General features: G+C 41.3%; 1 pseudogene; it reads right to left on the reverse strand.

Annotated features, from left to right (window-relative positions):
• Positions 1–15,283: 15,283 nt before the first annotated feature.
• Gm12722 lies at positions 15,284–15,843 on the reverse strand (annotated as a pseudogene).
• Positions 15,844–16,984: the final 1,141 nt, after the last annotated feature.

The raw sequence follows: 16,984 nt of genomic DNA on the forward strand, positions 1-16,984 counted from the left end.
TCCAAGGATAGAGTGTATGAACTAAAACAGGAACTCAGCCTTGGGATGATCCCAGCAAAGCAGAGGGAGACTTGGTCTGGAAGAATGGAGGAAGAACATGGGAAACGACTTATCGTGAGGTCAGTTATTAATTTTATTATTATTGTTATTATTATTATTAATTATTATTATTATTTGGAGCAAGGGTGTTATTACATAGCTTAGCCTGCTTTCCAACTCACTGTCCTCCTGCCTCAGCTCCTCCAGTGTTGAAATTACAACTGTGTGCCACTTCATGTCCTGAGGTCACAGAGTGTATAAGTAATCTTTGGATCACTATTTTTAAAAAGTAGGCTAGGATATGAGGCTAGGGAAAAACCTACTACTATCATTTTGCTAAATGAACATAACAATAAAACAAGCCCTAAGGACATATCGCTATACCCATAGGTCCAGTATCACTCAACCCTCATCAGAGAAACTGCTTCGTGCAGTAGATGGTAGTTAGCATAGAGACCCACAATCAGACAATGTGCAAACAGTGAGAGACTTCAGAACACTCAGGACTAATGGACAGTGTCTACCGTACCTCTCCCCTCAAGGCTAGGAGGTCTGGACAGAAGAGAGGGCAGAAAGGTTGTCAGAGCCAGAGGTTGGCTGACTTAAAAGAAGCAGTATTTTCCGGACACAATAGGGTTGACACACGTATAACCTCACAGACACTGTGACAGCATGGATAAGACCTGTGCAAGTACAAGCCAGACAAAATCCTAGTATGGAGAAGGGGAAGTGAGCACCAAGACCTACCAGTAACCAAAAAGCTATTTGCAACTGATAACTTCTGAGGGAGGGAAAAAAATCAGTTTTCTTCAATGGAAAAACACTGTAAATCTCCACCACACTCCAGGGCAGGCCTCATGCTTAGATGTGTCAACACAAAATACATGTGTGCATTATATACATGCATATGTGTCTGTGTGTGTTTATTTTTTTAAGAGAGAGAACAACTTGATGTTGGCTGTGTGTGTGAGGATCTGGGAAGAGTTGGGGAGGGGAAAGAATATGATCACAATATATTGTATGAAATATTAAAAAATATTTTTAAAAGAGTAGGCTCAGGGAATAATTTCCCCCACCCCCAGCTTAGAAATCTCATAGGAAATAGATTCTGTAGGGAAATGATTTTAAAAAATGTGGTGGGGCTAAGATCATTCCTGTTCTCTGAGCTAACATACCCCCCCCCCCAAGCTCTCTAGCAAGATGGCTGGTTTCTGTGGCAAGTCTTCTGAATGCTGAACATAAAGCTCCGTGAGACAGTTAGCCACAGTAGTGTCTCCTATGCAGCCTTGCCATCTCCAATCCCAGTTGAGATGGTCTGGTTTCCTTCTCTTGACTCTGACTAGACTATAAATCGTTCTACTTGACTTCAGAGACGAGGCCATCAAAGGCAGCGGGCTTCCATCTGGTTCTCCTGGGATGGTGATTCTTGGAAGCTGGCCACCATATTGTGAGGAAGCACAGGCAGCCACATGGGATGGCTTCATGTAGGTGTTGCAATCAGCAGGCTGATTGAAGTTTCATCCACATATATTGTCAACTCCAGATGTGTGGGTAAAGGGGTCTTTGTATGCTACCTCAGGACACCTTGGCTTTAGAGTCTTCCAGCCAACTCTTAGGGTTACTTTGTTTTCTAACAGTAGACAATGAGGATAGGAGACTTAGAGCCTTTATGTTGGGCCATGGGTACTAAAGGTGACTTCCCGTGGAGGGGATGATGTTCAGGTTCCAGCATCATTAGTTGAAGCAAGTCATCACCCTGGGATCCCAGAGCCCATGTCCCTTACCACCAAGGTGAGTGGACCAGCCAGAGCACTGAACCTGGTCACAGTGAAGGAATGGGGAGCAAATAATGCCATTTCCACCAGGCAGTATCTGTGCATCTGTGCCATCTATCAACTGGATTTCACACTCCCTGTAGAGTGTGTCTCTTCTTCCAGCAGAAGACAAATGCATCTTTACTCCAACCAAACCACATTATTTGTCTTTCTTTGTGTGTGTGAGTAGTCTACAGAACCCTGACTCAAAGGATTAATTCGAGTGTTTCTGCTCAGTTTGGAGATACACTTTAGTGGTCGAACAGTTTCCTAATATGTCTAAGGTCTTAGGCTTGGACCATAGAATCTCAAAAAGCAAGAAGACAAAGTCTATCTGCTTACACCCCAAGGCTTCTATGAAGCTTCCCTTCTGGGAAGGATTTTACTGTGAGCATATTTGCAGTTGTAGCATTACAGTTAGTAACTGGAGAATATTCTGCCTGATTCAGATCTTTACACTGCAGTTTATTAGAACATGAGCACATTGCTTAACTGTCTGCAATTCAATTTACTCATCTGTAAAAGGAGGCTAACTGCAGAAGTTTGCCTTTTATGACTATGTTGTGAGAACTGAATGAATTAACTTGTGAAAATACTTAAAGCCAACAACACCCAGCTTGTAGTAAGCAACTGTAGTAAACACTCACATGCATGTATAAGATATATATAGGATGCACACAGAGATGAGGTGTATGTAGATATGTATAACATATGCATATAGATGGTCTGTATATTTTATTGAGACATAGTTTTGCTATATAGCCAAGGTTGGCTTTGAACTTGCAACCCTCCTTTCTCAGTCTCTGAGTGCTGGATTATAGGCATCAGCTCTCATCCTTGGATGATATCCTTTACTGATATGAAGGAAGCAGATCTTAGTCATTATCCTTTTATCTTGGAGCCAGTGTGATGCCCTGCCCCTCTCCAGAATACAACATGTGCCTTTCACACTCTGGGCCCACCCTAGCACAGGTAATAGCTCTGGAAAATGTGCTTGAATCATTGGACAAATAAGGGATTGACCTGGAATGTGTCAGTCTGATGTGCAGTCCAACACCACGAGATTGAAAAATCAATGGGCCTAGTCTCAAGTGGCAGACATGAGCTACAAAGCGCTGACCTGTCAGCATGGAAGAAAGAGCCGTAGTCAAAGAAACTCCGGCCAGTCATTAAGCATGAAGGGGGAGCTGGGGCATCAGGAGCTCGTATTGGGCTGTGACATCACCTGCCATTCATTTATGTGGGTGAGAATGATTTACCAGCAGCCCAGGGCACATGGGGAGAAAATGTAACTCAGCTTCTCCATACATTAGAAATGTAAATGGCGCCGAGGAAATGACCTGGGTGTTGAGGTAATTTCCTAGATGGACCTGCAAATTTCATTTGTCCTCAGTTTTAAGGCAAGGGCCAAGAAACTGGAAGCTGGGATGTGGATGGTTCTGGGAAGCAAGGGGTATATGGTCTCCATCCTTACCATCCCTGGTCTCAGTAGGAACTCTTGAAGTATACGATGTCATAAGCGTGGAATCGGGTAAGGCTGCAAGGGTAGGACTTTCAACTACTAATTGTGCCAAGAGGAAGTGTCCCTGCTGTGCTTTGCAGGTCAGCCCATTGTGGCATGCACAACATGGAACTATATATTCTTACAGTGTACGTTTCTCTGAGCTGAGGACAGAGATCAATACAACCACCAGCCTCCAGAAACTCTGAATATGATGTCAGAAACCAACTCATTAGAGGGGGCTATTCCCAGAAGGTGAGTTAAATGTGAGAGACACCAGGCAGAGCAGACTAGGGGCCCTGACCTAACATGATAGCTACTGTCAGTGGTAGCTGTCAGTTACTGTCCTTAAGGATTCATTAGCAGCATCCCATATGCCTGCATTGGTGAGCTTTCTAAATGGCAAATGTGGCCATGTCATTTCTTATGTATGCCTTTTTAGTGAAATCAGTTCATATAGACTGAATACCTGTATCTCCTCAAAGTCCTCATTAGATCCCTAGCCTCCACAGGCTTGGTATTGGAAAGCAGAGCCCTTGAGAGGTTATTAGGATCGTGTGTATAGTTGGTGCTCTCATGAGGACAGATGGGAACTTGCCTGTCCCCTCTCTTACTCACTCTGTGGTGACGCAGTGAAGGAAGGGATTCTTTATAAATGAGTAAGAACGCCCTCAGCAGACTCCTACTGCTCTAGCACCTCCATCCCAGACTTCCAGCCTCCAATGAGAAATGCATTCTCATTGTTTATAAGCCACGCAGACTGTGGTGTTTGTCACAGCATCCAAGCTACAGTCATTTAAAACAACAATAGCTAACACTGAGGACTTTCCATCTCTAAACTCCCTTCCTCCTCTCTTCCTCTCCTTACCCCCTCTGTGTGTGTCTGCGTGTGTGACGGAGAGACAGAGACAGAGTGACAGAAGATATAAGCTATCTATTGCTTATATGAAAGAGCCCAATCTGCCTTGCAAAACTGGTACTTCCATGATGCACCCTGACCTTTACTTTCCAGTCATTCCCTTGGCCAAGCCTGCTTGTCTGATTATTCCAAGGAACTCTGGTGCCTTGCTGTCTTCTGTGCTGTCTCCTCTGGTGCTGCCTTCCTGCCTGTCACCTGGGCTGTTGTTACTCATCCTTTTAGACCAGCTGCCTGGTCCCCACCTCAGGCCAGAATTCACATCTCTGCCCTTTGGGCCTTTACACATCAGGCTGGAAAAGCTCTTCCTCTGTTTGTCACATGTTGTTTCAGAACTCATCTCCAGAACCACCCAGGTGTTCAGTCTTTGTAGACCCATGAGGAGGACTGACATGTTCTGCCGGAGGCCCTTGCTTGGTAAACATCCCTTGTTTCTCTTACAGCTGTACTGTGAGCTCATGGAAGCCAATGTCTGTTTCTGTGGCTCCAAATCCCCAGCTCTCAGTGACTGGGAAATAGTGAATGGATGCATTAATCCCACTACATTTTCGTTAAGCTGCCCATTTTAGCTTGCATCACACTGCCCCACAACTGCCTACCACTGCCTACCACTGCTTACCACTGCCTACCACTGCCTACCACTGCCTACCACTGCCTACCACTGCCCACCACTGCCTACCACTGCCTACCACTGCCTACCACTGCCTACCACTGCCCACCACTGCATACAATAAGCCCATTTGAGAACAGTTATTTATTGACCTTATTTATTCTATTTCCTCTTTCTGCTCTTCACACTGAGTAAGTGGGATATAGTATTTGTTAGATAGTTGAGTCTAGATTCAGAAAACTCAGTTGTTTCCATTTGACTTTTTTTCCTTTTAAACTAAGTTAAATGACATAAGATAAAGTCAAAGTGTACCTTACAGAAAGTTCTAAGCTCTGGGCTTAAGCCAGAATCTCTCTTCTGACCTTGGTCAGCCACTTACTCAAGCTGAATTTATTTTCTTGGAATGATTTGTCAGCTAGCCTAATAATATCTCACACAGAAGGTGGTTCTGAAGATTAAACAAGACAGTCTACATGAAATGCTTGGCGCTAGAAGGTGTTCAACCAGAGTTAATTTCCGTTCGTTCACCCAGTCAGTGTCATGGCATGGCAGCAGCTCGACTGGTCCCTTCAGACTTCTGTAGGATCTTTGAGTATTAGACAAGTCTCACTTATGTCGCCCTGGCAGTTGGTTGTGAAATGGTGCCCTTGAAAGCTGACACTGGGCTGTGCCAGGAAGACATTAGCCTTCTCACAGCCAGTGCTATTTTGAGGTTTGATGGCTTTGGAGAGAAGATAACAGCTGACCTTTGTACTGATAGAGAATGCCTGTGTTCTAGGAGAAAGTGCAAAAACCTCGACTAATGCCAGCTGGAAAGAACTCAGTGTGCCCTGAAGTCGGGTATTCAAATGCCATTATTTTTATGCCAACATAAGAGTTTATTCAGGAAGTTGCAAAGAAGGAAAAAAAATCAGATTCCATAGCAATGAACTCCAAGGGAACTGGAAAGTTCTCTGGTCTTTTCTGCTTGCCTGTGTCCAATAGCCATGAACATGGAAAGACAGATGTATTTGCAAGAATGGTACCCCCCAGTGCTCTAGTTGTAATTCCAAAGGCTTGAGAGAGCAGAGAATCACTTTGTGTTTATGCTTCATCTTGACTGTGGGAGCAGAGAGCCGTTCTGTGTTCTCACTCAAGATCAAGGTTGGGAGAGCCACCATCAATGTAGCAGCACCAGTCATCCTGTCTGGAAGAATAGGCTTAGGTCACCCAGGCAATCCAGCCTGATAGGCCAGACCTGTCTCCACGTGATTAACCAAGCAATGTGTATGGCTTAAACATTAAACCAGCGGTGGGGTGCCAAGGAGAGCCAGGACTTGCCAGGGCTCAGCTCAGGCTGCTGTGGAGTTACATCGCAGTAGGACAGCTGGTTCTCATCCTGAAACAAATACAGTGTCTTAAGCAAGCACTTAGAAGCCTTGATTCTACTGGGTGCTGAGCTACACCCTTGACAGACGTTCCTTCCCTTGCTCATTACTTTGTGTGGCGAGCATCATGACTAGGAATGAGAACATGGAGCTGTGCTGTGAGCTCTGAGCACAGAGAATTAGAAATATCAGAAGCACATGGAAGAAAGGGAACAGATACTTTGAGGTGTTAGGGCAGTAGAAACAATGAAGTTTCGGGATCAATCAAAGGGAGGACAGAGGGGAAAGGAAGAAATATCAGAGAGTCCCTCTGTTTTTGCCATGTTGTTTGACAATGGGATAAAGATGGCACAGCTCACTGAAAAAGGTATGCTCAGGTAATAGCATGTTACTTATGCTTCCAGAAGACAACCAAGAAGAATTATTAAGTAAGGCATTGAATACATGGATCTGGAGCTTGGGAAGAAGGTATGGACCCGAGTTTGAACATTCCGTGGTCATCAACTCATAGTGGACAGCTCAAGCCAAAGGAAAGTGGGTGGAGTAAAAAGTAAATCAGGAAATGAAGTGTAGGGAAGGAAATTAAAGGGGACCGTTTATGCAAGGAGCATGAAGTAGGAACTGACGCAATTATTTTGAGAAATAATTTTCACTTACCTGGTAAAGATGGGTAAATCCTTTGGCCCTGAGAAAAAGTCAGAGAAGACATATAGAGGACACTCAGAGCAGCACGACTACACTAGCAACCCCCTGGAAACCCCTGAAATAGTCATCAAAACTACAGGGGCTGAATTAGTTGTGGAAGAGTCACACAGTGAATAGCGCCACCACCACAACAACAAAAAATTAACGAAGCAGGGCTTTGTGCAGCAACAAGAACGAGCATCAAGAACAGAATGTTAAGTGGAAAAAGAAAGTTGTATAGGAGAACATCCAGTATGATTCTTTTAATATAAAGTTCATAGGCTTGCAAAACTAAACACATGTGGTGAAACAAAACAAAACAAAACAAAACAAAAAACAGAAAAAAAAAAAAACCCAACCCAGTAAGGAGAAGATAAACACAGAAATAGAAATAAGAGTAGTGGTTGTTTTCGGGGAGGTGGGGAAGGGCTGGGATCCCAGTGGTGTTCATGGAGTTTCAGAGTCTGGAGTGGGGCATTTCAACTAAGGGCAGAAGGGAAAAGACAACGCCGAACTTATTCCTTTCCCTTTTTCTTTTGTTATCTTTTAAATGTAACTTTCATAACCTGGAACAGCAACAATCAATACGTTTTAAGACTTAGGTTTTGTGTATGTGTGCAGAGATGAGCATGTGTGTGTGTGACTATGTGTGTGTAGAGGTTGGAGGTCAGCCTCTAGTGTTGCTTCTCAGGTGTGCACCATCTTGTGTTTTTGAGACAGGGTCTTTCACTGGCCAGAGATTTGCTGATTAGTCTGGCGTGGCTGGCCAGAAAACCCTAGGATTCACTTGTCTTCATCTCCCTGATGTTGGTATCATTAAGTACCCGAGACTATGCCTGACTTTTCATGAGGGTTCTAGGAATAAATTTAGAGTCTAAAGCTTGCATCACAAGAAATTTACTGCCTCTAGCCTCTCTGCTTACTTACTTTTTTTTGGTAATAATCTAAAAATTAAAATAAGGCCCGGACATAGGAAATAATACAGCCTAAAAGATTATACAGTTAGAAGACAAGGAATTAAAAGTGAAGTTACTTAATGGCCAAGACAGCCAAGAAAAATAAAAGTCTTAGAATTAGCAGAAAGTTAACTACTTGGCGAGCATTTATGAACAGACTTCCACGTGCCAGCCCTTAACGATGAGTCTTAGGAATGTGTGTCATTTAACCTATCCACAATATTTTGAGGGACATACTACATTGGGTTCTTCTAATTGGTGAGAAAAATAAGACTCAAAAAGCCACATAATCGTCCAGGTCTTCCATTTACACGAGTGATAATTTCGATTAGAACAAAAGCTATCGTGGAAAATCCATGCTCCTAACTGGGCATGCACATGAGTGCTCTCTTCTTCAAACAAGGACGTTTTCATGAAGAAAGAAAGACTTGGCAATATCAATGTTGCAAAGCCATAAAATGAGGCTGAGAATACAGTTCCAATAGCTAGCCTAGTGTGCATGAAGCCCTGGGGTCAGCCCTTAGAACTCTTGAAAGTAGGCAGAACCAGGAGGTTCAGGAGTTGACTGTCATCCTCAATTACATAGTGAGTATGAGGATAGCTCATGAGGCAACATGAGATCCTGCCTTAAAAACAAGTAAGTAGGGCTGGAGAGATGGCTCAGTGGTTAAGAGCACTGACTGCTCTTCCAGAGGTCCTGAGTTCAATTCCCAGCAACCACATGGTGGCTCACAACCCTCTGTAATGGGATCCAATGTCCTCTTCTGGTGTGTTTGAAGACAGCTACAGTGTACTCATAGACATAAAATAAATAAATCTTTAAAAAATTAAGTAAAATGAATTAAAAATAGATAAATGGCAGATAATTACATAAATATATAGATAGATACACAGACACACAGGCAGATAACAGTTAAACAGATAGGTGGTGCAGAAATTTTTCTATGGCTCTAAGCATATAGAAATGGGTATTTTCTATCCTTGGAGTCAACAGTGACATCAAAGCAGGGTTAATGACATTTAATTGTATTAGAGAAAATGATGAATTAGAACCAGAAAAGTAAAAACAGATGGTGTAATTTGGAGCCGATGGTTTACACCTGTAACCCCAGCACTGGGAAGACTGAGGTAGGAGGATGGCTGTGAGGGTTCCAGGCCAACTTTAGCTATTTAATGAGTTCCCAGCCAGGGCTACAGAGCGAAACCTTGTCTCAACAAAACAAAATAGCAGCAAATCACCCACCCCTGCAAAATAAGACAAAAGAACCAAACGAAACTACTTCATATTAAATCAGTCAATCAAGCAGGCAACAAACAGTAGCAGCAAAACAAACCCCATGGGATGTAGAATGTTCTTTAAAGGGGAAAAACAACCTCAGGCCGAAGTCTGAGCTACTGACTAGACCTGGGAGACTTGGGTAAGGAAGAAACTTGGAAGGAGGCTCTAGCATTGGAGACTTCATTTGTGTGAGAACATCCAGACAGGGGACTAGGTGAGCAAGAGAGCAAAGCAGAAACGCTCACTTTCATCCTGGCTGAAGTAATAAGGAAGTAACCGAACCTCTCATAAACAAACAGCACCCAGAACAAGTGACATGAAGAGCCACTTTCCAACACAAGGCAGTGTCTTAAAAAAAACCAGAACCCACAAAATATGAACTGTAAACAAGGTGAGTCCCTAAGTTGCTTTAGCATTTGACCTGAGGACAGTTTATGTACTGCAGGTTCAGTAAGGGAGGGCCCAAAAGGATCCAGGACCACTGAGCCTGGGGGTTCAGATCAGAGCTACAGAAAGAATTAAATAAAAGATCTTCTTCACCTGTAATGTGCATAGATTACACCATGACCAAGTTAAAACATTATGCATGCATAGGGTAAAACTGTACATGACTAGGCAAAGAACAATTGGGTTTTGTAGTCAGGTCAATTCCTGGCTCACAGAAGATTCGGGCAATAGTCAATTTCAGCTACTAGAAAAGCCTTGGTAATCAGCTGGCACATTGGCTTAGTCGCTAGAGGGAAAAACATCTGAGGTATATATTGTTTCAATTTAAACATTTTTCTTTGTTTGTCTTTTCCTCCTTTGTGGCTTTCTTTAAATATTTCTTCACTATTATATTTTATTTTTACCTTTGGATTCTTAGCTAACCCCCTTTTTATTTTGGTGGATCAATTGTGGTTTCCACTACACATCTTTAAGATAGTCTATATAAAGCATTGTCCTACTTCATATAGAGTATAAGATCACATTAGCCTTTTAATTCCTTCTCTTATCCCTAGTTCTTTATATTATTATAAATTCACCATAATTGTTTCTATTTTTTACTTGAAATAATCAATTTTCTGTTAAAGATATTTTGAAATGAGTAAAAGTTACTTTGATATATATCCACACTATTTGACATTTTCATTTATTTGTCTAGACATATGTTACTAGCTGATCATCTTGTTTTCATTTTTGCTTGATGAACTCCCTTGAGAGGCTTTGTTGCTATATAGACTATATATATATATACACATATGTGTGTGTGTGTGTGTGTGTGTGTGTGTGAAAGTTAAACCATTAGGGACAGCACTGCTCCCCACAAGAACCATATACTTAAAAAACAAAAACAAAAAAACCAGTACTAGGTATGAGAAATATACTTTAGAATAGTTGCTGGGGGGAGCCCAAGTGAATCTGAAAACAATAGAGAATAAGCCTGTTGCCCTTGGTTGCCCCTCAGAGGGCGAAGAGTGAAACTCAAGACATAGGCTGCTTGGATTATTTGTGCTGAATCTAACCTGAAAGCCTCTTTCCCATCAGTTTGAGGATATTAATTAGAGATGAGGAGGAGACATAGAAGAAGGTGGAGGACAGGGACTTGGGAGGGATTGGAGGAGGGAAAGGAAAGGGGAGGAGAAAGTGTGACTTTATTTTAATTAAAAATGTATACGAAATTAAAAAGGTGCCCATCAGTTTGAAAGAGAGGAAGGAGGGGTATATGGATTGTCTGAAGGGAGAAGCAGGAAGGAGCAAATGATATAATTATAGTGTAATCTCAAAAATAATACAAGAAAAGAAGGTAGGAAGGTCAAGATAGGGAAGTGATATCTTAGAATTTTAGTCACCTGAGGATTCAGAACTTAGAATCTTTGAGTCTTAGGACAAATTGAAATATGAATAATGCTGATAATTAAAATCTTCCTGAGAAGAGAAAAATTATAAAAAGCACTTATCATTAATGTACACACATCCTTTGGAAAATGTCACTTTCCTTAGCAAAGTAAAAAAAATAGAAAGAAAGAAAGACAGATGAAATATGGCATAAAATAAAACAAAAGCAAGAGAAACAATGAGGTGGTAGATTTAAACTTAGCTATAATAGCATTAAATGTAAATGGTCTAAATTGTACAATTAAAGGCAGACATTGCCAGACTAGGTAAAAAAATGCAAATTATAACTATATGCTGTTACAACAATTTGAAATGTAAAGCACAGCTATTTAAAGGTTTGTAAAGGTCACTGCATAAGCCTTAAGCAGAGGCAACTGAAGTGGCTATTTAGAATAAAATAAAGAAGATCCCAGGACGCTACTCTTAATGGAGAAAGAAAAGACCAAAGAGATAGTCCAGTTTCCTTACACAGTGTGAGGACACAGTGAGAAGTCTAGAAGACTGTCCTCAGTGGAACCTCAGCATGTTAGTGACATGTCAGGAGCCTAAAGGTCAGAAGAGGGCTCTCAATAGAATGTCACATGCTGTTTTCTTTCCTGTAGCATTTCAGCTTCCTACCATTGCTGCTTATAAAGCTCTCAGTCTATATTTGTTTGAGATTTTTAAACTAAGAAAGCCTATCTTAAAAATTATAGTTATCACATGTAAAAATGAGGTGGTGCATTTTTACTAAGCTTGTGAGAAGCCAATACCAGCCCTTGCCAGGCCTATTCAGCCTTATATTGGAGTTCCTACTCAAAGCAGTGTAGAAAAAAATGTAAAAGTGTAGATTTACAGTAAAAAGTACAGCATACAGTACATCTCGGAAATTCATATGGAATAGACAGAGGAGCTAAAAGATGAATTTAGAATGGTAACAAAATAAAAGATCAATTAAAATTAATATTTTCACATACTGTCAAATGGAACTTGGAAATTAAAATGATTAAAAAGTAAATATATCTATAATTATATTTAAATCATGATATTCTTATTGACAAGTCAAATATGTGTAAAACTGAGACAATAACTAAAATATTAATAAACACATGGGAAATTATTCTAGTTTTATAAATTGGAAACCTTCAAATTATTAAGACATTAGTTTTCCTCCAGTTCATCTATAGCTATAGTGTAGTTTCAGACAATAGAGCAGCATAAACTTTGTAGAGACTGACAAGCTAGTTTTAAATTTATATGAATGTATAAAGGACCTACAAAGCCAAAATATTCCTTCTTCTTTCTTTTTAATGTGAGCAAGATTGGACAACTTTACATAATGTTATGATTTAATGAGTTGTGTGGTTTGGGGATAAGGAAAGACATATATTTCCCTGGAACAAAGTACAGAGTCCTGGAATGGACATGGTCAGTTGATGTTTTGTAAAGGTGCCAAGGCAATTCAAGAGAAAAAAGTTAGTCTTTTCAGTAAATGCTGGGATAATTGGATGCTCATGTGGAGAAAAATTAACCTTGATCTTTTCTTTATTCCATACACAGTAAGTAATCCAAATGAATAAAAAAAAAACCAAATGTAAAACCTAAAATTATAAAATGAGAAGAAACCAAGAAGAAATCTTTACAATATGGCAGGCGATGGTTTCTCAGGACACAAAAACCATGGGACTTCAAAGGAAAAAGCAATAAGTTGAATTTCATAAACATTAAAATTTCTATTCCCTCATAAATACTGCTAAAAATGATGAGGCCAGGCATATATATATAGAGAGAAAACCACCGAGGAATATGTACTTCACAAAGGTCTTTTATGGAGAATAAAGAATTTGTGCAATTCATCCCAGTTACTACCAATTCAATAGAAGAATAGGAAAAAGCTTAGAGCCAACAGATATGCAAATGGGTCATTGCCAGGAATATATTGAGCCTCAGAGTGACTTTTCTTTATCCTCATGCTCTAGTCGAAGATTTGCTTTTCTCAAATCATCCTGCGTTTCCAATTTATACCATGATGCTTTGCAAAGACACCATAGTAGTAAAGGAATAAAAATTTGACCACTGGGTCATAGAAATGGACCCTTTTTATTGTTTTTCCAATGTGGTGGTTAAAAAGACCCAAAGTCACTAGTAATTAGGGGGAAGATAAAGTGAAACTTAACTAGAGTTCCCAGCACACTTCAGGATTGCTAAAAACGGGAAGGGATTGATGTTAGATGTTTGCTAAGAAGCTTAATGAGGACTGTTCTAGATTTCCAATGAGCCTGCCCAGTGGGACACACTGGAGAACACCGTGACCATCTGTTACAAAGTTAAGCATAAGTTTATTGTGGGTGCAAGTGGGCAGCTCTAGTCACATGTCTTTACTGAAAATAAAATAGTCTCTGATCCACACAAAATGTTCTACATACTAATTTCTGTAAACAACCTTATCATGATGTTCCAAACCAAGGAGTCATCCATTGTATGAAACTGTGGTGCATTCATACAATGGCATTCTAATCAAGAACGCAAAGTAATGAACTACGGAAGCATTCAACTATATGGAAGAACATAACAGAGTTCTAAGATGGACTATGAACACATAAACATATCACTCTGTTGTGGCAGAAGGAATGTCAGTGGTTGCACAGGTCGAGGTGGCATTGATGTTGCTGGCAGAGCAAAGCTAGATTTGGAAGGGACATACATAAACTTCAGATAATGGAAATATATCTTAATCCATCAAATTGTTTGGTGTAAGTGGATGTGTTTTCTTGTCTACAGATTTTACTTCAGAAAAGCTGATTTTTTTTCCCCCAAAGGATCCAATCTAGGATGAAAGCAATGCATTGTGTCATAACAAGGCAGAGGCATGGAATTTAGTGTCCTCTTTCAAACTCCCCTTTTCATTCAAGGCGAATAGTTTTCCTAGATGAGGGTAAGATGGTGCTAAAACCGTGCATAGCCCCCGTGTATGGAAGGCTCACTGGAAGTGCTCAGCATCTATGAAGCCCCCATGTATGCAAGGCTCACTGGAAGCGCTCAGCATCTATGATGCTCCCGTGTATGGAAGGCTCACTGGAAGCGCTCAGCATCTATGATGCTCCCGTGTATGGAAGGCTCACTGGAAGTGCTCAGCATCTATGAAGCCCCCGTGTATGCAAGGCTCACTGGAAGTGCTCAGCATCTATGAAGCCCCTGTGTATGGAGGGCTCACTGGAAGTGCTCAGCATCTGATAACATATCTAAGATAGTGTTGGATGATCATTCGCTCTCATTGTCCTTTGGTTTTGGCTTTACTTAGTCAACGTCCCTAGACTCTTCCTCTGATAGAGCAGTTGTCACTTTGGGATTCATCATGAATATTAAACATCTTGAGAAACACAATCTACCTAGAGAAGAAAACTACCTCACACTCAAACACTGTGGGTTTCCAAGTCTTTGTCTACATGAGCAACTACTAAGACAATGAAAACATTTTATTACTTCTTAGGTCCAATAATCTCACCTTATATGTCTTCAGACTCCATGTGCTTTTCCATTGCACTGCTGTTATCCTTCAGCTCCATCCCTACTACGGACTTTCTACTTCATTTAACCTGGATAAACCATAGCTGACTCTGAAGACTTTCTTTCTTTCTTTCTTTCTTTCTTTCTTTCTTTCTTTCTTTCTTTCTTTCTTTCTTTCTTTCTTTCTTTCTTTTTTTGTTCTTAATATTGTTTATTAGCACAAATGCAGACATAAAAAGTCTAAACCAATTGACTGAACAATTCCTATTCCACGCTTACAGTTAACAGCTTAAGGTATTTCACTACAGGTTTCCACAAATCGTGATTCAACCCTTGAAGTAATTTGCATATAAGATAAAATACATTAACTACAAGGTGTCTTGTAGCCAGGTGTCCATTTTACATATACGAGGTAACAAACTCATCTTTGCTAACTTGTTAAATTCCATTGTTTCCTTCTAAGAAGGAAAAACAAATTACAATTTTTTTGAACAAGAAAGTAGGACTTTACATAAATGACATGTATGTACACAAATTTAAGCTGATCAATGGAACACAAGTGTCTACACATGCTTTCTTTTCTGTTGTACTAAAAGTCAGCTAATCTTGCAAAGTTTTAGCTCTCAAAGTCGCTATTACCAGTTTGTCTACTGTAGCAAGATACCTTAAGTTACTACAGAATCCTGGGAAGTAAGACTGAATAATATCTGTTGTAGAAATACCCTACTCTTTACCAACTCCCACCCACAGCCTTTCAAAATCATAAGCAGCTCTCTTTTGTGACAGACAAATCATGTAAGAACTGAAAACCCAGTTTATGTAGCGTATCTCTGGGTCCGCTGTCTGGCCATTCTGTCGTGTTCTGCTCTGTTGGTCATGTACTGAGTGGCAATACTTCCCACCAAAGGGTCAGCAGGATTGCAGTCTGTAAAGAGTGAGCAGATAGAAAGGAGGACTTTAGAGATGGTTAGTGCTGGGCTCCAGTTGTCTTTCAATATGTCTAAGCAAATAACTCCTTGGATATTAATATTACAGTGATACATTCTTGTACGAAATGTAACCTTTGGAGGCTTGAAGGGATACTCTGGGGTAAAAGTAATGTCAAGGAAGAATCCTCCACCTTCACACACAGACCCTGGAGGACCCAGAATGGTTGATCTCCACTCATAGATGTTGTCACCCTTGGGACCAACACTGCAGTTTGGCAGAGGGTCTAAAGTGATGCCTGCCCGCTGCTTCTGGATCCTCTTGGTGCTGGTGGACAGGAGCTTCGAATTTTTGCTCATGCTGACTTTACTCTCCTTCTTCGACATAGCGAATCCCCCACCCCATCCCGCGAACGGCCCCTCCCTTTGTGTCTGGCTCCTGCTGCGACTGGGCCATGGAGGGGTGCTGCTTCCTGGCTTGCTCATCATGGCTTGCTCAGCCTGCTTTCTTATAGAGCCTAAGACCACTAACTAGAAGTGACACCACTCACAATGGGCTGGGTCCTCCCACATCAATTACTAATGGAGAAAAATGCCCAACAGGTTTGCTTGCAGTCAGATCATGGAGACAATTCTTTTGAATTGAGGTTTCTTCCCTCTTCTCAGATGATTTTAGCTTGTGTCAAGTTGACAGGAAAACCAGCCGGCACAAGATCCAATTACTGACGGGAGAGTAACCAAGCTAGTTATCCCTCCCAGCTTCCGTGTGCTCAGGCTTCCCTCTGTACTCTCAGAGTCCCTTCTGCTCTATAATTAAGCATCATTAACCTGAAAGTGGCATATATCCTTTGAACTTGGAGCCCGGCTGGGAAAAGAGAAGGGAGATAAACTCTGACCCAGAGAGGACCTTTCAATTCACAGAATCCCAAAGCATCATGGCCAGGGAACTTGAGGTCAGCTCTCTGCACCCACAGCAAAAAAAAAACCCCATCTCACCTCTCCCTCCATGCCAAATAGGGGAGACACAATGACTAGAAAAAGAAGAAATTCCAAGTCTGAGAATCCAGAACATGGTGCCTGATGACCACTGTGTGGAGGCGGCTGGGCAGGCTTTGTGAGGGACTCCTATATAGACACACTAGACTACTGTTGCTTCTGGCACCAAGGACCCAAGGTAACTGACCTGTAGGGCCTGTAGGGTTAGCTAGGTGTCTTTCTGTTGTTGTTTTTGAGTCAGAGTTTCTCTGTAGAGCTCTGGGTGTCCTGGAAAACTCTCTGGACTCCAGGATTGCCTTAAATTCACAGATCTACCAGCCTCTACCTCCTGAGTTCTGGGATTAAAGTCGTGCACTACCACCATCTGGTCAGCTAGATTTCTCAACAGGACTCCAGCCAACATGTGGAGAAGAAAACAATTCAGCTCAAAATTTAACCAGTAAAAGCTTTATCAGTCACGACCAACGAGTGAAAAAAATGGGCCAAACCAGTTTCTGATTTCTTTGGAGCTGAGGGCCAGTGGGTAGAGCAG

Source organism: Mus musculus, chromosome 4 (assembly GCF_000001635.26).
Source record: "Mus musculus strain C57BL/6J chromosome 4, GRCm38.p6 C57BL/6J".
Taxonomy (NCBI): Eukaryota; Metazoa; Chordata; class Mammalia; order Rodentia; family Muridae; genus Mus; species Mus musculus.